Consider the following 22,832-nt stretch of genomic DNA (forward strand, 5'->3'; position numbering starts at 1 on the left):
AAAGGCCTTCGATACAATTAACCAGTCATGTTTTATGGTTTAAGTTGATGAAGACTGGAATTGAGTGCCATTCAGGACAAATATGATGACGATGTTAAGAGTCAAGTTGTCCTAAATGACGTTTATACCTCTCCATTTTCTGTATCACTGGGAGTCAGACAAGGATGTAAGATTGCTCACCCACATTGCTCTCTATATGTAAATGATCTTGCCAAGGAAATCAACCAACTACCGTGTTGAGTTAGGCTTTAAGATTCAATGCTTTCCATGTTGTCGTGTGCAGATGATATAGCTTGTATTGCTCCAAATAAAGAACCTCTGCAGAAAATGCTCAATATTCTATCTACATGGTGCTCTAAATGGAGACATGTGATTAACATAAATGAGACTAAAATTGTTCATTTCAGGCCCAGTTCATGCATTCCTGCAAGGTACTCGTTCTGCTGTGGTGAAGAGAAAGTGTCATTAACTCGTTGCTACAGATACCTGGGGATCTGGCTATATGAAGACTTGGACATGAAGAAATCTGAAAGAACTGTGTAAAGCTGCTACTATCTGCAAAGTATTTCAAGTTCAACAGTGCAGGAGGTCTAGCCTTTGAAGTGTATAGTACTCTATACAACAAACTGGTGGAACTTATTCTATGGAGCAGGTGTGTGGGGAGTTAATGTGTTCAGGGAAATCTGTAAAGCATGTCGATACTACCTTGGGACAGGCAATAACTCAAGCAACCCAGCCATGAGAGGTGATATGGGGTGCACGTCTTCCCATGTAATACAACATATTGAATTATACAGATTTCTCTTACGTGTCAGAAATATATCCGATTCATGTACAGTTAGAAGGGTATATGATTGGTTCTGCAAAATCAAGTCTTGGACTAACAGATTTATCAAGTCTCTCCACAGTTTGAACGCCCAGTGGATTATTACAGAAAACTGGAGTATACAGAAGAAAATACAGTTTGTAAGGGAGTTTTTATATTTTTCGTGATGGCCTGGAGTGGTCTCAGAAATTGTGGGATGATACCGGAAAAGTGAATGGTAATAAATTAAGGATGTTTTAAACATGTCCCTGTTGTTAGTTCTTATGTTACATATGTTTTGAAAAGGGAACGAAGAAATGTTCCAGCAAGTTCCGGAGTGGTTGTCTCCCTTGAAACTGGTCGTTTCACACAAATAACATTGAAGATGAACGTCACGTCTTGATGAATTGTGCTTTTTATTCTGATCTCATGTCTGACCTGTTGAATGATTCTGAGGCGATTAATTCTTCCTTTGCTAAGTATTATGAAGAGACTAAATTTCTATTCCTCATAAAATGTGATATTTTACAACCGCGTCTGGCAAGGACTGTAACCGCCATGTTTAAACGACCACCCACCCACACCCCTTTGACTTTATTCCCAGTGTTTTGGTGTATGATAATGGTATTATATTTTACTATATTGATCTTTTTTTATGTTTTAATGTGTCCCATAGGCCATGCGGCCGGACTTCTATTTTATATATGTGTACATTATATTATTAAGACTTTTATATGTATCTACAGATGCGAGACATGAAATAAACTACTTTCCTCCGTATTCTCAAAGAAATCAACGCCCCTCTTCCGCAGGACAAGGAGTGGGATGTGGTATGCAATCCGTATAATAGGCGTGCGTATGAACGGATTTGCAACGAATTCGAACTCGATCCGAAGACGGATTGGCTTGTGCGGGTCCGAACCACGGGTTAGGCATCCCGTACGGCGGAGGTTGACCAGTCAAAGAGATCAGCGATGATTTACTGAAACAAGATTTACTACGTCGGGATTTTGCTCTGTCGAGTAATGAATGACGGACGAGATGATCGTATGTAGTTTAAAGGTGGTGTTGCTTTCACTGTCAAAACGTGGAGCAGGCTCCAGACTCCGTTGACTATTGGAAAATATTTATGCTGGACACGAAGGGTTTTACTCGTGCCGGTGTTATCAGGTTGAACGATTCGATTCGAACGTACGTGTGGGCTATTCTCGGGGCTCAATCGCAGACGCGTTCTGATGTTAGGTGCAAGGGAACGGCTTAAGATTCTCAAATCAGTTCGCGGCTAATATTAAGGACACTATCGCATCAGCAGTAGATCTACCTGGTGCTATAAAACGATATCAGGACACGTTGCAATACGCCGACGTTCGGCATGGGATTGTACATGACTCCGAGCGACATGCAGTGTAAGTAAATTTATCCTCAGTACTTTTCATTACACTCCACCACTGAGTGGGAGGTCGCGTCAGGTAACCTGTGAGATTGACCAATCAGAACACAGCTTACCAAATCGCGAAAGTGCACATTCGCACATCCCTTAGGAACTTTTCATCTCGAAAAGGTTCGTACCCGAACGATTCCGAATGCTCTTTAGCGTACGATCGCTTCCGGGTGATGCACACGGCGTACGTACAGCCATGACAACGGTGAGTAAACAGTCGCTGAAAATAGTGTTTTTGACAATATTCAAGGATGTTATCTTGCTGAAATATTAGCTAATGCTAACCATGTCATCAGAAACCCCAAAGCGTATATACTGCAGGTCAAATAACTGTTATATGCTGATTTTTGTTTGTGGAGAGATCTGTGTCGGTGACCTGAATATTTTGAAAGTCCCCCCGATCCATGAATAGTAGCCGTTGTCTGATTGGTTAAATCTATTTAGTCTAGCATTTGATTGGACTGTTGTTGGTTGCTCAAAGGTTACCTGACGCGACCTTCTACAAGATTTTGTTAGACTCAGTGGTGGAGTGTAACGAAATACACTGAGACGAAGTTTACTTAGACTGAGCAAAATGCGACTGAGAATCAAGAAAATAACAGGCTACAACAGTCACTGCCGACCAAAGGTTGGGTGTTAACCCCGGTGTCAACGTCTCCCACGTAACACCACCAACGTATACGGAAGAAACGGGTATAGTCAGAGTCAGAGTCTAGAGTTCAGTCCACACCACCACCACAGCCCCAACCACCAGGCGTACAGGCGTCAAAGGCGTCCAGTCAGCAGCAGCTCGACCGTACAACAGCGCTGGTGGTCGTTGGCATCACGGTCGGCTTGGGGTTTCATCTGGTTAAAAATTCCTTAGCAGCCACTTTCAGGTTCGCATGGCCTTGTGTAGCCTTGCAGTTCCCGAACAGGGAATTGGAATCCGGGTAAGGGTTTGTGTCCAAAGGGACGTCTCCAACAGTGTTTCGATGCTATTCGACGCTTCTGATGCACTGTGTCATGTCACCACCACTGCTGAGTTCGGACCTGGTAGCTTGCAGATCTTGAACGACCTTCGGGGGAATCTTAGGTTTTGCATAGCTGTAATCCTGCATGTCTAGTTTATCGCGGCTAAATTCGGTACCATGGCGACTGGCTAGCTTTGACAGGGCAAGTGGTTCTAGTGCGCGTGTTCAGGATATCGACCTCCGGGTTATCCTTAAGTCGCAGAATGCCCTTGTTATCTATGGTAAACTTCCAATAGTTTCGGTAGTGAGACTCCACGTAGTTTGTCGCGTTTTAATCCATCGTAATAATCGTATACTGGCTGCTCTGTGGTCATCGTAATCATCGTCAGCAGAGGCCACTCCTCCCAAATCATCCATCGGAATGTCGTCCATAGTTTTAAAATTATATTATATTAATAAATGTATAATAATGTCACATGGTAGAAAGCTAAATCCTTTTCGAAGATCAACCCTAGGAAGATAGACCAGAACCAAGTACTGTTGGTTAGATTACCAAACTTGGGTGGTAACGACGTCATAGTACCAGGTACGGTACGAATGGCGTTTAACATCACGTTGACTTGAGACAACGACAAACGTGAGCTCGTGAATAATGTGGGCCATGCTATAGTCAGGAGGGCCTCCATAATGTCCGTAAAGATCTTTTAGATAAATGTAATGATGTGTCTTGATTTTAATGCAGTATGTGATAGTTTTAAAGGTCACATGCAACGTAAAACACGACCTTGCAGATTCGGGTACCTTTCGGTATGCACTTACCGAGACAAATCATCAAAGATGCCAATTCAATCTATGAAGTGGAAATAACGCGATGAAAAAAGCCCGCGAAATCGGAGTTCAAACGTTTCACTAAATTCCCCCCAACGCTGGGGTAAAAACTGGTTTCAACAGCTGTGCGTCCATAACGCATGCGCAGTGAATAGGTTCGCGGAGCTTGAAACAGTATGCATGCCCAGAGTATGAGGTCGTGAGCAGTAGTCTAATCTTGGTTGTGTACACAAACAAGTAAATAATCTACTCGTTACGTGAAAAAACTTGTTGATTGTGGTAAGCAGTCTGTCACAGAGAAAGCTCAGTGTCTGTTTTTTTCACACCAATATGTCTGCCTGCCTGTCTGCTAAAGACGTTTGGCGGCAATATCTCAGCCATATCGTGACGAGAACATTTAAATTAAACATATGCATATGGAAAAATCTGTCAACGGAGGACAGTAAAACAACTAGCATATCACAGTTTTAAGTAAAACTAGTATGGAAAGTTAAAACTAATAGCACTATTTAGACAATACATAATAAAAACAGACTATAGATCGCCAACAACTGAAGGTAGATCACCACACTAGGGACCATGGGGACTTACAGTACCTTTGCTACCTGCATGGACCTTAGTTGGATTTACATCATCCCCTCAGCTGCTGGCGATTGTACGAAAGGTTAACCAAAATTAAAACAACATGAATACTACAATTAAAAACCTGGCAGACTTAAATTTACTGTGAATGTTTTTGGACTTACGTACCCTCTCAGGAGGACAATAATTTTACAATACTTCAACCCCCTTTGAGGGTACAGCCACCAACAATTCAAGTTACTAATTCAAACTACCAATCATTAAAATACATCTATTTACAGAAACATACTATTCAAAATTCACCCAAAAAATCAATTTCTTTTAAAAAACCTATAATAAAATGAGAATTAACGTTGGTAAAAAGATCCTTCATTGTTTTAACTGTAAAATATTTATCCCTTGTGATGGAGAATTCAACACAGTCAAGCAGAATATGCTTGACCGTGACTCTCTCATCACAAGGGATGCAAAATCGAGGATCCTCACCTTTCAACAGGTATGCATGAGTATATCTAGTGTGGCCAATACGACATCGTCGTAGTATGACCTCTTCAAATCTGGATTGACAACCCAAGTGGGTATAACCAATGTAAGGTTTTATCTCATGTAATTTATTTATACCCACTTGGGTGTCCCACTTCTTTTGCATCAGATCACGGATATAAGATCTAATGGTGGCTTTGTAATCACTGTAGGGAATAAGAAGCGGTGTCACAGATTTGTTGAGTGCTGCCTTGGCAGCAAGATCGGCCATTGTGTTCCCTGAAATGCCTACATGGCTGGGTAACCAACAGAAGACGATGTCGTATTGGCCAGTAGCAAGATTATTATACAATTCAATAATGTCAATTAAAAGTGGATGTTTACATGATAAATTTTTAATCGCCTGGAGACAAGAAAGAGTCTGAATAGATTATATATTGTTTACGTTTAGGGTGTCTTTGAATATATTTGAGAGCTGTTAATATGGCGTTAGCTTCAGCTGTAAAAATAGAACTACTAACTGGTAATCGAGAAGATATTGTTCTGGATCCAATGACAGTGGCACAAGCCACAGCGCCACCATCCTTGGACCCATCTGTAAATAAGGATTTATAATTGCTATATTTATGTTTTAATTGATTATATTTTTGCTTATATTGTAATTCATTAGTCTCTGATTTTTTAAATGTGGTCAATGTTAGGTCTACTTGAGGCCTGACCAACTGCCAGGGAGGAGAAGAAAGAAGACGGGAGGGAGCTATGTTTTCCAGCTCAATCCCAGCAGCAGAAAGAAAAGGTGTAATTCTATGTCCCAGAGGCGGGACAAGAGAAGACATTTTGTTGTATAAATCCTCATAAAGGGGATTGAAAACACAGTTATATGCAGGGTTAGAATGATTAGAGTATAATTTAGTAATGTATTGTAAAGCTAACTTTATACGGCGCTGCTCAAGAGAAGGTTCATCAGCCTCAACATAGAGACTGTCAATAGGTGAAGTTCTAAAAGATCCAAGACAAAGTCTCAGACCTTGATGATGGACAGGATCAAGAAGTTTAAGATTGCTTTTGCAGGCTCCCCCGTAAACGATTGAGCCATAATCAAGTTTAGAACGAACTAGTGATCGATAGAGATGGAGAAGGGTAGCTTGATCCCCTCCCCATTTTGAATTTGAAACAACTTTCAACAAGTCAAGTGCTTTCAGGCATTTAGTTTTAAGTGATTTAATATGTGGTAAAAAAGTTAAATGTGAATCAAAGATTAGACCCAAGAACTTGGCTTCCTTCACAACTTTAATGGGCGTCCCATCTAGAGACAGTTCAGGATCTTTATGGGGTTTATATCTACGACAAAAATGTATGCAGTTAGTTTTCGATTTAGAAAATTTGAAGCCGTTTTCAAGACACCATTTATTTATTTTGTTTAAACAAAGCTGCAGTTGCCGTTCAATGGTATGCATATTTTTCCCACGACAAGAAATATTAAAATCATCCACAAATAACGATCCATCAATTGAATCGTTTAAAACTTTTGATAAACTATTTATCTTGATGCTAAAAAGTGTGACAGACAGAATACTGCCTTGTGGAACACCCTGATCCTGATTGTAATGATCAGACAGGGTAGAACCCACTCGAACTTGAAACTGTCTGTTATTTAAAAAGTTGGCAATAAATTGAGGCAAACGACCTCGCAAGCCGAAGTCATGTAAATCTCTTAAAATACCATATTTCCAGGTTGTGTCATATGCCTTCTCAAGATCAAAAAAGATAGACACAGCATGTTGATTATTAATCAGTGCATTTTTAACAAATGATTCCAGTCGCACTAAGTGATCGACAGTACTTCTGTTTTTACGGAAACCACACTGTATATCAGTTATAAGGTTATTTGTTTCCAAGTACCAAACAAGTCGATTATTCATCATGCGTTCCATGGTCTTGCAAACACAGCTAGTTAACGAAATCGGACGATAATTGGATGGATCGGTATGATCACGTCCAGGTTTAGGTGTGGGTACTACTATGGCGTCACGCCATGATGAAGGAAAGTTACCCGATGTCCAAATATCATCAAAAATATTTAGGAGAGTTTCTAGGCAGGATTCTGGTAAGTGCTTCAGGAGTTGATAATGTATGTTATCAGCTCCTGTAGCAGTATCATGAGCTTGATCAAGAGCAGTATGGAGCTCATGAATAGAAAAAGTTTCATTATAATCTTCCCCATTATCTCAGTTGAAATTAATAGTTTTCTTTTCTTGTTGTTTTTTTTACTGCTGGAATTTAGGTAGATAATTAGAAGAGGAAGAGTGTTTAGCAAGGGTTTCACCCAGTTTATTTGCGATATCTGATTTATCGGTAAGTACTTGATCTCCATGTTTAAGATGATGGACAGTAGATTTAGTACCTTTACCTTTAATTTTCTGGACCATATTCCATACCTTGGACATGGGTGTCCGAGAATTTATTTTAGATACATAATTTTGCCAAGATTGGCGTTTGTTCTGTTTAAAAGTACGCCGTGCTTTAGCATTTAAAATTTTAAATTTATTCAAATTATGCACCATAGGATGGCGACGGAAATAATGTTCTGCTTTTTTCCTTGCCTTCCTAGCTTGTTTGCATTCATCGTTGAACCATGGTTTTCTTATGTGTGGAACTGCAGAGGACTTTGGTATACACTCATCAGCTATGGAGTTCAATTCATCAGAAAAACATTTAATAGCATCAGGAACGTCAGTAAAACGTTCAGGTTTAAGCTTTTCAGCACACAGTGTTTCATATAAAGTCCAGTTAGCCTCTTTAAAATTCCGTCTTGATGATGGAGGAACATCGGATGGAGTTACAGATTTTAATATAGTAGGAAAATGGTCACTTCCACAGAGGTCATCATGGACTGACCATTCGAATTCATTAAGTAGTTCTGAATTTGTGAGTGACAGGTCAAGAGCAGAATAGGTCCCTGTCCCAGGGTGTAAATACGTATTGGAGCCATCATTATAAATACATAAATCGTTGTCAGAACAGAAGTCCTCCAACAACTTACCTTTAGCGTTTATATTTACACTACCCCAGAGAGGGTTGTGCCCATTTAAATCTCCCATTATAATACAGGGCTTCGGGAGTTGGTCATAGAGAGCTTGCAGATCAGTTTTGGCAAACGTCGAAGACGGCGAAATATACAGCGAGCATAGCGTAAACGCTACATGTAAAGTAATTCTCACAGCAACAGCCTGCATATTAGTATTAAGTGATACAGGGCTTTGAATAACGTTTTGTCTGACTAGAACGGATGACCCGCCAGTGGCTCTATCACCCGGAGGTGAAAAAGAATGATATGCATTAAAATGGCGGAGGTCAAATGCATCTGTTTGTTTTAAATATGTCTCTTGGAGACATAACGCTGAAGGTGTGAAATCTTGGACTAATAGCTGTAATTCATGTAAATTAGTCCTCAAACCTCTGCAGTTCCACTGTACAATATTGTTGGAATAAACTATCTTTTGGGGGGATTTTTTGGGGATCTACCCCGCACTCTTTTGGAGGGCGACAAGCTATGTGCCCTAGAATGGACGTTTTCAGAAACGTCCATATCTTCAAGAGACCCATATTTATTAAACAATTGAATTTTATTTTGTGACCCCTTAGGAGCTCTGCCACTTTGTTGCTTTGAAGCATCAGACTTAGGTTTGGGTTTAGTTTTAACAATTTGTTGTCTATCAGCTATTGAATGAGACTCAGAGCGTGACTGAAGATGACTTATGATCAGAGGACTTTGATGTAGTAGGAAGTGATTCCTCAGTCTGGGATGATATAGCAGGGTATAAAACCTGTGGGGAGTCGGAACTGACCCAAGTCAAGGTAGTTTGGCATCCTGTGGATGATTTTGTTATTTTAGAGTTGGATTCAGATGATGATTTTGCTACTGAAGCATAACTTTCTACAAGGTCAGATCTCTTCACCAGTTTCTTTGCCTCAGAAAAAGAGATATTTTGGGTGAACTTTATTTTGTTAATCGCCATTTGCTCTTTCCATATTGGACACTGTTTTGACGAAGATGAATGGTCGCCAGAGCAGTTAGTGCATTTTTTAAAGTCACTGTCACAATCTTCTGTTGTGTGTGTCTTCTCACCACAGTGAGCACACACAACAGACAATGTGCAGGTAGATACACCGTGTCCATATTTCTGACATTTAAAACACCTGAGCGGGTTGGGGATGTAGGTTTCAACTTGGATATTGCAGTAACCCGCCTTTACTGATTTGGGAGCATTTGGCAATGAAAAAGAAAACAGATAGGTATTTGTTTGGATTGTTTCATTGTTTTTTCGGGTGGAAAAGCGCTTCACATACAGCACACCTTGATCCTTCATTTCGCATGCTATATCAAGCTCGGACATGTCAGCAAACAACCGATCACGATCTCTGACGATACCTTTACTTGTGTTCAAGGTCTTGTGAGCAGAGACCGTGACCGGAATGCCCACAAAAGATTCAATGTTCATCAGATTGGTTGTCTGCTGTTTCTTGCCACACTCTATTAGTAATGCACCCGAACGCAAGCGTCTAATGTTCTTGACATCCCCAGCAATACCTTGAATGCCCTTAGATACTGCGAAAGGGTTCAACTTCAATGGTGTCTTGTCCGGAGTCTCAATAACGAGGAAACGTGGCCAATACTCAATCGATAGAGACGGTCTATGAGAAGTATCAACGGGATCAATTTCAAGTGGACGTTTGGTTTTTTTGGGGGGTATTTCATAAGCCATGATTGGTGTCATATGATTCATCATCCGAGCTCCCCACCCACCATGGAGTATCACAAGGACAATGCTAAAGCAAGCGGGCCTCCAGCTTGCAGCACCAAGGATACCCGGATGATATACTCCAGCAGAAGAATTAAGAGATTAATAATTCTACCAGATTGGCCCATGAGCCACCTTCTGGCATAGGACTCTAGGCAAATTACAGAACAACATACTTCAAATTCAAAATGTTTTAGATTATATAGTCAAGTCCAAATTTACAACGATTCCAAATGATATATGTGCATTGATAAATATAATAATGCCCCATGCACAGGGCTTGGCATGACCAGCCGATTGGTCGAACCGGGCCTATTCGACCACCCGTCTAGGCGAAGTCAGGGCCGAAGTGGTGTATTGAGCAACAGGAACACGGTTGCAAGCTCCTATTGCTCTCAACCACCAGGATCCCCTCCTCCGCCGACACAGGGCTGCAACCCACGGCAAACGGGTTGGTGGACTAAATATCCTCCCGGGTCCACTACGGGGATGTCGGCGAGCTCTTGGCGTTACCCAGCACCCACCACGAGGAGGTGGCTCGCCACGGGTGCCAGCAAACTAAAGCGGGAACGGGTGAAGAAACAGCTCGACGAAACTAAACATGCCAAGCACGTGTTGAAAACCTACCACCCGTAGATTACCAAGTATTAGTTTAGTAAATTTTAGTGATGTTTTAATCATTTTTAGTAATATTTTATTTTTTAGTACATTTTAAGTATAAATGTCGATTTTTGAAGTTCTTGCCGTGTGTAACCTAACCTTTATCTCTCTGCGTTTAGTGTGAGTTGGATATTATTTTGTTAAAATTAAAACTAGACTGTAATATACAATGTAGTGTGATGAATTACTAGAACAGATGTTAGATTCGGATGAACAAAGGACGACAAGTGAGACTGACTGGTAACACTAGTTGTAGGTGGTAAGGCAAATCAATATTTAGGCGATAATATAACTGCTGATAAAATCTGAAAATGTCAGATGAGGAAATAAATCAATTATACGCTAGGTATGAGTCACGACTCGGGGCCGAGAGGACAAAAATTATAGGTACTACCAGTCACAGCTACTGGCGCCGGTGAAATAAAACTCCCGACTAGCTGTTGGGTGTGAATCCCTTTGTTTATTCAGACGACCTCAGACGGCAAGACAAATACCCTGTAAACATTGCATGAATAGGATCACAATATGTAATTAATTATCACAAGGGTATATGTTATCACAGATTCATCTTTACAGCATTTATGAGAAAAAAAATCAAACTAAATACATGTAAATCATGGTCACATGAACATGCACAGTACAATGATAAAATAAATGCATTCATAACATGACTTTCCTATGTCTTTTCAAATATGACCACGATGAGTTTGAAACATAATCCCATCAATATTGGTTACAATTAATAGCAGAAAATATATTTCACACGTTTGCTTTCATAATTAATAACTGCTCACCCATCTATAAGACGAAGCTACCCCTAGATGTGTGATGACCGACGGTGACCCGTGATCAGATGACTTTTCTACAAAATGAAACACAATCATTAAACAGAAAAACCTAAATACACGCAGGAGAATATCATAGTGTCAACACTTATCACCATAGCGCGCACAGCGTACACGCAATAACAAATGCTGTGAAATGCATACACACTGTCCAGCCTAACCCGTGATTGCGCAACATAATTACACATTTTAACTGCAAACTTATATATAATAAGCCTTTGTAGTCTAAAACTATATTTTACATATGTTACTGAAATAATACACCCTAAACTAGTAGAAAGTATTTCACAACAAAATGTAACTAACCTGTGATTTTTCAAACTCTAGCTCTCATCATCAGCTCTCAGAATGCAGTGAAAACCACGAGACACGAGGTATGATCATATTAAAGCAGTTCACCCAATCAACCAATCAAAATCTTTCGTGTGGGCAAAGATTCTCAAACATGAAATGCACGTGAAATGCAGATTAAGCTGGCCTTCCCAGAAGCAAATACTGCTGTCCACAAAACTGTGTATAACACCAAGAAATGTTTTTGTCCTGTTTCTTTATTAACATTATAAATAAAAAAAATATAAAATACAACATGAAATGTCACTGCTACAACTTTAACCCAGATTTACACAGGTACAGCGTCGTTATTTTACCCACCCCACCGGAACGACGACTCAGCGGGTCTACCTAGAAAAGGATCAGTCTATGGATAATACCTTGAACTATATCAGTTGTGCTCTTTATCACAAATACGGTAGGTTTCTAGCCCCGGTGACGGTAGCGATTATCACGGCAAAGCATTGTAAATTTAATATAAGTTAAAAAACTAATGATATTGTGCAAGATGGATGCTGCCCAGGAAGAAATAACCAATAAAAACAATTACACATGGTGAGAGACCGTAGGTGGCGTAGTAGCCAACGATGTTGTTTCATCATTTATGTTACTTAAACCCAAAGAAACCCCCGAGGATATCGACCCTTATATTATGTTATAGTTAAAATTATATTTTCAATAATATATATTATGTCTGAGGGGAAACATTCGTTAACGACGCATACGACACATTAGTGGTTTCCGGATTAGCAATAGGATACGCTCGGTCGACTAAAATGATTACAAAACAGCCGACTATAAAACTCGACTTCGACCTGCAAGATATTTTATGCTTACTATGAACATTGGTACGGCGATGGCCACCAACGGCGTCCTGGTAAAACGAGGTATTATACCTGAAAATATTTTAAAGTAACATCGCAACGATAGCAATGATTTAAGGGACTCCGAGTAATTATCTAGTTTGTTAGTTACGAGTCAAACGCGGCTGAGGTAGAAGCGGGCGCGATTTAGCTGTAGAAAAACTGCAGGCGGCACAGACTGAATACGCTAAGAGACGCATGAAGAGACTAGATTTTATCAATAATCAACTCCAACGCGAAAATCATTCTGTTCGAACTTTGAAGGATGTCGACGAAGTTATGAAAGAATACTACGTGTTAACATCTAAATTTAGAACCACGATATCTCAGTATTGCACATCGTCCGAGGGGCAGCAAGATCGTGCGTTGGTCCTACGTGGTACTGGGTTCAGCAGCGACAGTGTCAATTGTGAAACAGTTGGACTAATTACACAAATTATTATATCAATTTACCAGCACCGTATCGTTCTAAAACAAATAGAGGAAGTCTATGTAAAATGCCCGCAGGAAACAATAAATGGATATATTTTGTATTTACTTTAGTGCCATCGTTATCTAAAACTGGTTGATACCCAATACATTTTTGCGGATCGTCTTTATTGAAACTCTGTTTCGTTCTGGTAACCGGGAAACCATGGTACTATTTTTTCATAATCATCAGCAAGTTCTTTGATTTTAACGTGTAAAATTGGATTTAGCAAAGGTTGGTCGGCATTTTCAACCGCGCGTGAAGAAATAGTTGTTTGTATTGGTATAGATGTTTTTAAATCACGTTTAAATAGCACCTTTCTGTATGGGAGATAGAATATCGTCAGAAGTATACAATAAACCCATCTTCTTTTTCTTTTTTTTATATCGGTTTGAAACGCGGAAGTAACATACGAAATCGCCATAAAAATTTCGGATTGAAATAGACACTTCGGAGGAACGACTTCATTTTTCTCACTGACTTCTACACGGCAGCTCCATTTACTAGAAGATATACTTAAACCATATTTTCGATATTTTCCATCTTCATTCGGTTCCTTTGGTAAAATCCTACTAGATTGTCTTTCATCCTTAAATCAGAGTTTTCAAGGAGTCCAAACTATATTATCAGTAAAATACAAATTTTACGTATTCTACAAGTTTTATGTATTCTATTCCTTTATTTTTTTTATTTACTTTTTTATTCCAATCAATTTTTAAAAAGGAATCTGGAAAAGTATGATAGTCTACGGCTTTTTTACATCTCGTAATAAACCCTTTGGTACAAGTTGTTTGAAATGACAATCTTATATTTTGCGATACACTATATACATGTATTTCTTACACCTTTTGTCACGGCAAATTAATTACCATAACAGTATCGTGACTGCTCCAAGGCCAATCGGACTAGCATCCGCAATGATTTTTGTTGGGGCATTTTTGTCAAGATATGCATAAATATCCTTGTTCGCCAGGCTTGCTTTCGGCTGTACATATGCTTGATCCTGTTCGTTGGTCAAAATGAACAGTTCGTCTTTGTGTGTCAATATTCGCAAAGGTTCGGACACTGTTGCCATATTTCGCATGAACTAAGCACAGTAGTTTACTAATTTCGAAAATTTGGGTATGAAGCATTTATCTAAGGGTTTCACAGCTGTGTCATCGTCTTCAGCATCTCCAATGTCGTCTAAAGTGAAACATATATCCTGTTTATTCTAGACTAGCCCTAAAGAGCAAGCGAGCACGTTTTCCAGCTGGGTAAGTGACACCCAGTGACTGGCAGTTCAAATGCTCTACCCTATCTCTCCTATCGCGAACCTAATACGGCCTGATCCCCTGACCATTCAAAAGTTGGAAAACTATCGGAATAGTCAGTAGTTATTTTAACATAAATGTCTAAATACTCTTCAACGATTGTCTCCTTACGTGTTCCTCATTTGTGAAACAACTTTTCTTTCATTACACGATGCCATTTAGAAAATGGTCAAATGCAACATATGTCATATTTGGGATTTCACTTTCTTAGTAAAGTACAAATTCTAGTACTTTTTTCGGTTGAGTCCCATCCGGGATTCGAACCCGCACCCTCAGAGTCAGGCACCTAATCGCCAGCACACAAAGTCAGCCGCCTAGCCCGCTCAGCCACCGCGACATCCACAGAAATGAAAGTCGGACAACTGGTAGTCTAGACTACGTACTTTGTGTACCCCTCTGATGAGTGTAAATTGGCACGGCTCCCACGGCCGAAAGCTAGGATTACACGATGCCATTTACTAAGAAAGTGAAATCCCAAATATGACATACGTTGCATTTGACCACTTTCTAAATGGAATCGTGTAATCCTAGCTTTCGGCCGTGGGAGCCGATAAAAGTACCAGAATTTGTACTTTACTAAGAAAATGAAATCCTAAATATGACATATGTTGAACTTTTCTTTCTCCTTTTTTTTCAAACTTGAACACTGTTGACGGTCTCCTAATTCGCGGTAACGGCGAACTAACTGAACAACATACAGTTTTCCTCACCTGTTCCGACATAACGTGAGTCTGCACCCTCGTCGCAGTCCTCCGAGTCTGTTATGGGTGAGGGAGAAGAGGAGAAGCATCTGCTCGTCTGGACGTATGCTGGTTTTATAGTGTCTTTACGGATGTTGAACGAGCTCTTGACACTGTTTACAGAAACTCATTTATATTGTGTCACAAAAAAGACATTCGTGGACAAGATGTTTCATTTCGTTTTAAAGGTGCAGGTGTGTGAAAACATGATATTGCAGAAATAGTCCTCTTGTGACATTCGACGAGGATGTAAAGTAAATTAATTACTAGTGATCCTCCCCAGTGTTGACCAGACTGAACCAAAACTATAAGCTCGAGAAATTCATGTAACAGTCGTGACTCAAGCATGTCCGATGCAAGATACGACTCTTTTTGTTCTTTGAATTGGTTGAGGAGATCTCCGCGAATCACTGGATGGTCTGATCCTGGTTCAACAAGTCAGTGAAATTGATAGTATATTTCAAACTAAGACTGGATAAACTTGTAGCTGTTAGGTAAATCTATAAACTGTGATTTGGGAAGTGAAGGACTTTATGCATGTTCGTGTATATTTAATACGTGGGGCATTACGAATCAACTGAGGACTAGACGCGTTAAAGGTCACATGCAACCAAAAAATCAATCATAATTAAAACACAATTATCAATTACTCATGACATACAATATACATTGCTGCTTGTAAAAAATAAATAAACAAATTTATAAGCGTACAATCGCGATTCAAAAGTGTAATATTTTGTAATTGGGCTTAGTTCCCTCGAAACAAGCCTTTGGGAGACCAAGCCCAGTCATAGCGGATCTGTGCACTCAAGTGTAACGACGGCTTCCGATTGGCCGGTTCATTTGCTGATACGCTGAGGGCTCATTGTGTGTACAGAAAAATCTGTTTGATGGGCTTTTTAGAAGTATGGCGAGATTCTTTATGGATAACAACTTCTTTCATTGTACTTGCTGCGTCGTTTCAGTATGGATTCATATACTGTTGTCAAACAAAATCATATGGACTAAAAGCAGTTGTTATCCATGAAGAATGTGTATGATGTTGGGTTTTGTAGATACATGATCTCTGAATTTGCGTTCGATTCAATCAAAAATCATCTCTGCAGAGATGGTGAAGTACTGCGTTGCTGGAAACTGTGATTCGTCCAAGTACAAAGCAGGACTTGAAACGGACAAGAGTTTGCACCAGTTTCCGTCAGATCCAGTCATCCGAGAAAAATGGATGTACACGTAATTTGTTTACAACCCACAGACACAAAAAACATGTCATGTGTACAAGTATCACACCTGTCTAATTACATAATGTGGCAGACAGGACTCGGGTGCTCGAGTCATAAATCAGGTGTTAACTTCAAATTGCGTGTGGTCAATGATTGTGCATTGCATCTTCTCGTTAGCAGACAGGCATTTAGTGAATCGTTTGAACGGGCTTTTTTCATCGCGTTTTTTCAACTTTATAGGTTGAACTGACATTTTTGATGATTTGTTTCGGTAAGTGCATACCGAAAGGTACCAGAATCTGCAACGTTGTATTTTACGTTGCTTGTGACCTTTAAATACCTTTACCTGGATTACCACCCCCCATGCGGTAAGTACACTGACATATGCAAACAAATCTGTGTTTACACACTCAACACAAATACGACATATATTTCCCCAATTAAAGATAAACGATCTGTTAAAATCTCCAAGTTACAGCTGCATTTTAGGGGTGCACGTTGATGAATAGCACTCGCTGCAGTTCCGCAATGAAGAGTGCCTTTAATAAGATGCAGTTCAATACATAGGGCGATTTCCTCAAACGTCCACATGAACAGTTGTGACGACATGAATTAATGCTACAACCTCTGGATACACGTTTGTCTCTACCTTTGTCAACAGGTGCGTAATGGTGTAATGTTATGAAACTCATCAGAAATGACACACAAGTTAAAAAACAGAACCTGAGATAAAGCCATTAATACCGCAAGGGCGTCTGGCTGCTGATAACACACACCTGTGAGGTAACTGAGGGTACAGGTTCACAATGGCAGATGATAACAGTGGCAGGGGTGAACTGAGTGCTTTGTTCCTACACGTCAACAATTTGTTGTCAGAGGACCACCACATCACGTTTGTTTTGATTTATACGACATTCACTAATCTGGGGATATCTCACGGTACAGAAACACTGTATGTCGTTTCATGTTTGACACCTTACTTAGATTTCATTACGGTGCTTTATTGATTTTGTAAAGTAAAATAAGATAAATGAAAAAATACGGAACACATCTGCGTTTCGGAGTGGGGAGTCGATACATAACCAGCATTACGTGTTGTGCGTCACTAGATGTGACAGGTCGCTTGAACATCGCGAGATTGAAGTTCTCCCGTCACTAAATGAAACAGTGCCAAACTAAGATAATTTGACAGATGGGCCCGATATGCAAGGCCGAATGTACAATAACAGTCAGCTGAAAAAACTGCCAAACATTTGGGTATAAGCATACATTCTGAACTTGACGTCGAATGATATGTCTTTAGTATGTCCAGTCAAAGGGAAGACTGTCTCGACACTCATGGTCCACAACTGCGTAAAATTCACACACACATTGTCAAGCATATTACAAATAAACAAACCTTTATTGCGAATGTTTAGACATGCATGACATTGCGTAATTATAATGCCTCTTCTGATGACATGGAATAACGGCAGCACCTCTCCTGATGACATGGAATAACGGCAGCACCTCTCCTGATGACATGGAGTAACGACAGCACCTCTTCTGATGACATGGAGTAACGGCAGCACCCCTCCTGATGACATGGAGTAACGGCAGCACCTCTCCTGATGACATGGAGTAACGGCAGTGTGTTTTCTGGTAATCGCAGTTACAGCTTTACGATTTAACTACTATTCACTACCTTGACAAGCACGATCTGATTTGATTTCAGAGGAATGGTGATGATGGTTTCATTGTGTTCTATGTTCAGCTCAACCAAGTGTAGCATGCACTAGCCTGCACCATATTCCAGTACAATAACACGGCTTACAACATGTTCAACTGTGCTCATTTAGGGAACTGAACGCAGTGCTTCTGCGGGACGAGCGAACGCTTCACCAAGTAGGCTACCCCTATCGGTATGTGTGTATAAGGAGGAGATAGCTGGTCATTGTGGAGATCTCATAGGAGATTGTGGTGCAATGTGTGATGTTGGTAGGAGATTGTAGTACAGTGAGTGAGGTTGGTAGGTGATTTTGGTGCAGTCAGTCAGGTTGGTAAGTGATTGTGGCGCAGTGGGTGAGGTTGGTAGGTGATTGTGGTGCAGTGAGTGATACAGCTGCATAATGGTGTAAAGTTTTGTTTAGAATTCGCCAGTTATCACTGATTTTTATCATTTATTGAACTTATGGCAATAATATTTTCAACTTTACGAATTTGTTTTACAAAACATCACTTCATGTGTAAACATTACCTTTAAACAGTATTGAATATTTTGCCTGAAGTGGCTGTTTTTACATTAGTGAGTCTTACCCTTTGGTGGGAAGTATATTAAGCCAACACAACAAACATACATGGGTGCCCTAGCACCTGATCTGATAACTATGGTGGCTGAAGAAGCATCTGTATGTATACAAAGAGTCCTGACCGCCTGAACCAGCCAATGAAAGTCTTCGTAACACTGGGTTCGGTTTCACGGCACGCCGAGATTACTAAACCCAAGTACAAAATATTGCACTATTGATTTACGTGTAACAGTTTATTTATTCGTTTGTTTTGACCTTGATTTTTTTGTCATAATCAGCAATGTATATGTTATGTCATGAATAAATGAAAAATTATGTTTTAATTACGTTTATTTCTTTGGTTGCCTCTAAACGTCAACATTCACACGATGACTGATGCCTAAGCAGGACTGACAATTAAAAATCTGACATTTCGGTCGGGTGACCAACAAAACCACTGTAGCAGGTGACGTTCGGTATCTCTATGGCTATCTTATCAGTACTGACAATGTTAACCCAATAATCATAGTGGTAATACCAGAACTGATAGGAAAGTAAATCACGTCAGTAACATATGCAAAATTGCCTACTATCACATTCGCTACATAGACTTAATCAGGAAGTACACCAACCAGCAAACTGCAGGAACACTGACGCAAGCACATAGAGTACGTCGGCTGGACTATTGCAGTGTTCTTCATGAGATTCTAGAATATCGTCAGAGCAAGGTACAGAGTCCAGAACTCAGCTGCCAGAGTTGTTACGCGCATAAAACACCTAGGGGATATAAGAAATGTTCTGTTGACATTGAACTGGTTACCCATCCGACAACATGTCCTGTACAAGATATTGTCACGGATGCTCATAACCCTGCACAGCACGGCACCAGTTTACACCTCTGACCCTCTTCGATCAGTAGAGACATGATTAAGAAAGTCATTTACTTTACATACGGAGCTCAACAACGCTCATGAGTAGCATTATACTGTAGGAATGTATGCAAGTGTAGTGCAATCATAGCCCGATGTAAACACCGATAATGCTAACCCATCAATGATAGTGATAACCGTTTTATACGATGCCTGACTTTGACGGAACAAAGTTGTTATGTTTCATAAGCATTGCATCCGAAGTGTAGAAAGAATTTATTGCCTGAAGTAAAACGTATTTTTCACACGAAATGCTAACAACATTTAGGCGCTTGGAAACATAGGGACAAGGCAAAGTTATAGGAGCAGAATTTCTACAAGACAGGGCATGAATAAATGTGCATCAGTCATTGGCCAGAAAACGAGCTGAGAGATGTTATGTATGTGATAACGTGAAGATGTGACCAAAACCACCTATGGAATACAGTGACATTGTCGCCCGAAGGTATCCACCTTTGGAAACAAATTCAAATGCCTCTCGCATTCTCATGTTTTTGGTGCATAGCACTTTTATTCAACAGTCGGCAATGCGAGAATGCTATCAAAAATCTCGCAAACACGGCAATTAAGGCCACAAAACACGAAATCGCGAGAACGCGAGAATGCGACATTTTCATGTGTTCTCGCGATCTCGCGCTTTTGGCGCTGTCGTTGTGCATGCGTAATATCCCATTGTCAAGGCGAATGGGCATGTTAGGAGTGCTGTGGTCATGTTTTTTTTCCTGCTTTTCAGTGCTCACGAAGCATTTAGCAGAATTTTTACGTAGCTTGAAAATGTTATGTATTTTACATGCACGAAGTGTGCGGTAGCTAATTCCGCCCCCGTTGTTACAATTTCCTATGTACGTCTCAACATATATAATGTAATTTAACAAACGAAACTGTGAACATAAATGTCCACTATAAGTGAAAATGTGAAACTGTCTGGAAGCTGGAGAAACTATTTGTCAGTGAGTGGTAAAATGCTTAAAGCCGATTCAGTTCACAGCAACACCATCAGTTATAAAATTATATATTGTCTACATTCTGGCGCCAAGAGAGGCCCTGAAGGACTTGGTTTCTTGGGGAACAGTAAACGTGTCCCATTGACATAAACACTGACAGACTTTAATACAGAAGGCATACTGTGGATTACACTTAAAAGACTTAGTAATACACATACAGATATTTACCATATGCGTATGATATCTACCTCCCCAAGGAACTAGCACATTAGCTGACAGCGAAGAATTCTTCCAAGACCTGCTACAGCTAAGGGATTGATATATCTGTGTGGTGACTTCAATGCAAGTTGTGGTTCTGTACAGCTGAGTGAAACAAGTGACCTTTTTATTGGGTTCTCCAGTGGAGAACGTATGGTTGACTTTATGTCAGGAAGTGGTCTGTGGAAGCTGAGCGAAAGAGTTGGGTTTCAAGACTACACATATATACGTGGACTACTCATATATACGTGGACTACACAAATATACGTGAACTACACATATATACGTGGACTACACATATATACGTGGACTACACATATATACGTGGACAAAGTAGATCTGTTGTGGACTACACATATATACGTGGACTACACATATATACGTGGACAAGGTAGATCTGTCGTGGACTACACATATATACGTGGACTACACATATATACATGGACTACACATATATACGTGGACTACACATATATACGTGGACAAGGAAGATCTGTTGTGGCCTACACATATATACGTGGACTACACATATATACGTGGACAAGGTAGATCTGTTGTGGCCTACACATATATACGTGGACTACACATATATACGTGGACAAGGTAGATCTGTTGTGGCCTACACATATATACGTGGACTACACATATATACGTGGACAAGGTAGATCTGTTGTGGCCTACACATATATACGTGGACTACACATATATACGTGGACAAGGTAGATCTGTTGTGGCCTACACATATATACGTGGACTACACATATATACGTGGACAAGGTAGATCTGTTGTGGCCTACACATATATACGTGGACTACACATATATACGTGGACAAGGTAGATCTGTTGTGGCCTACACATATATACGTGGACTACACATATATACGTGGACAAGGAAGATCTGTTGTGGCCTACACATATATACGTGGACTACACATATATACGTGGACAAGGTAGATCTGTTGTGGCCTACACATATATACGTGGACTACACATATATACGTGGACAAGGAAGATCTGTTGTGGCCTACACATATATACGTGGACTACACATATATACGTGGACAAGGAAGATCTGTTGTGGACTACACATATATACGTGGACTACACATATATACGTGGACAAGGTAGATCTGTCGTGGACTACACATATATACGTGGACTACACATATATACGTGGACAAGGTAGATCTGTTGTGGACTACACATATATACGTGGACTACACATATATACCTGGACTACACATATATACGTGGACATGGAAGATCTGTCGTGGACTACACATATATACGTGGACTACACATATATACGTGGACTACACATATATACGTGGACTACACATATATACGTGGACAAGGTAGATCTGTTGTGGACTACACATATATACGTGGACTACACATATATACGTGGACTACACATATATACGTGGACTACACATATATACGTGGACTACACATATATACGTGGACAAGGTAGATATGTCGTGGACTACACATATATACCTGGACTACACATATATACGTGGACATGGAAGATCTGTCGTGGACTACACATATATACGTGGACTACACATATATACGTGGACTACACATATATACGTGGACAAGGTAGATCTGTCGTGTACTACACATATATACATGGACTACACATATATACGTGGACTACACATATATACGTGAACTACACATATATACGTGGACAAGGTAGATCTGTCGTGGACTACACATATATACGTGGACTACACATATATACGTGGACTACACATATATACGTGGACAAGGTAGATCTGTCGTGGACTACACATATATACATGGACTACACATATATACGTGGACTACACATATATACGTGAACTACACATATATACGTGGACAAGGTAGATCTGTCGTGGACTACACATATATACATGGACTACACATATATACGTGAACTACACATATATACGTGGACAAGGTAGATCTGTCGTGGACTACACATATATACGTGGACTACACATATATACGTGGACTACACATATATACGTGGACAAGGTAGATCTGTTGTGGACTACACATATATACCTGGACTACACATATATACCTGGACTACACATGTATACGTG

Source organism: Haliotis asinina, chromosome 2, assembly GCF_037392515.1.
Source record: "Haliotis asinina isolate JCU_RB_2024 chromosome 2, JCU_Hal_asi_v2, whole genome shotgun sequence".
In the NCBI taxonomy this organism is placed as follows: Eukaryota; Metazoa; Mollusca; class Gastropoda; order Lepetellida; family Haliotidae; genus Haliotis; species Haliotis asinina.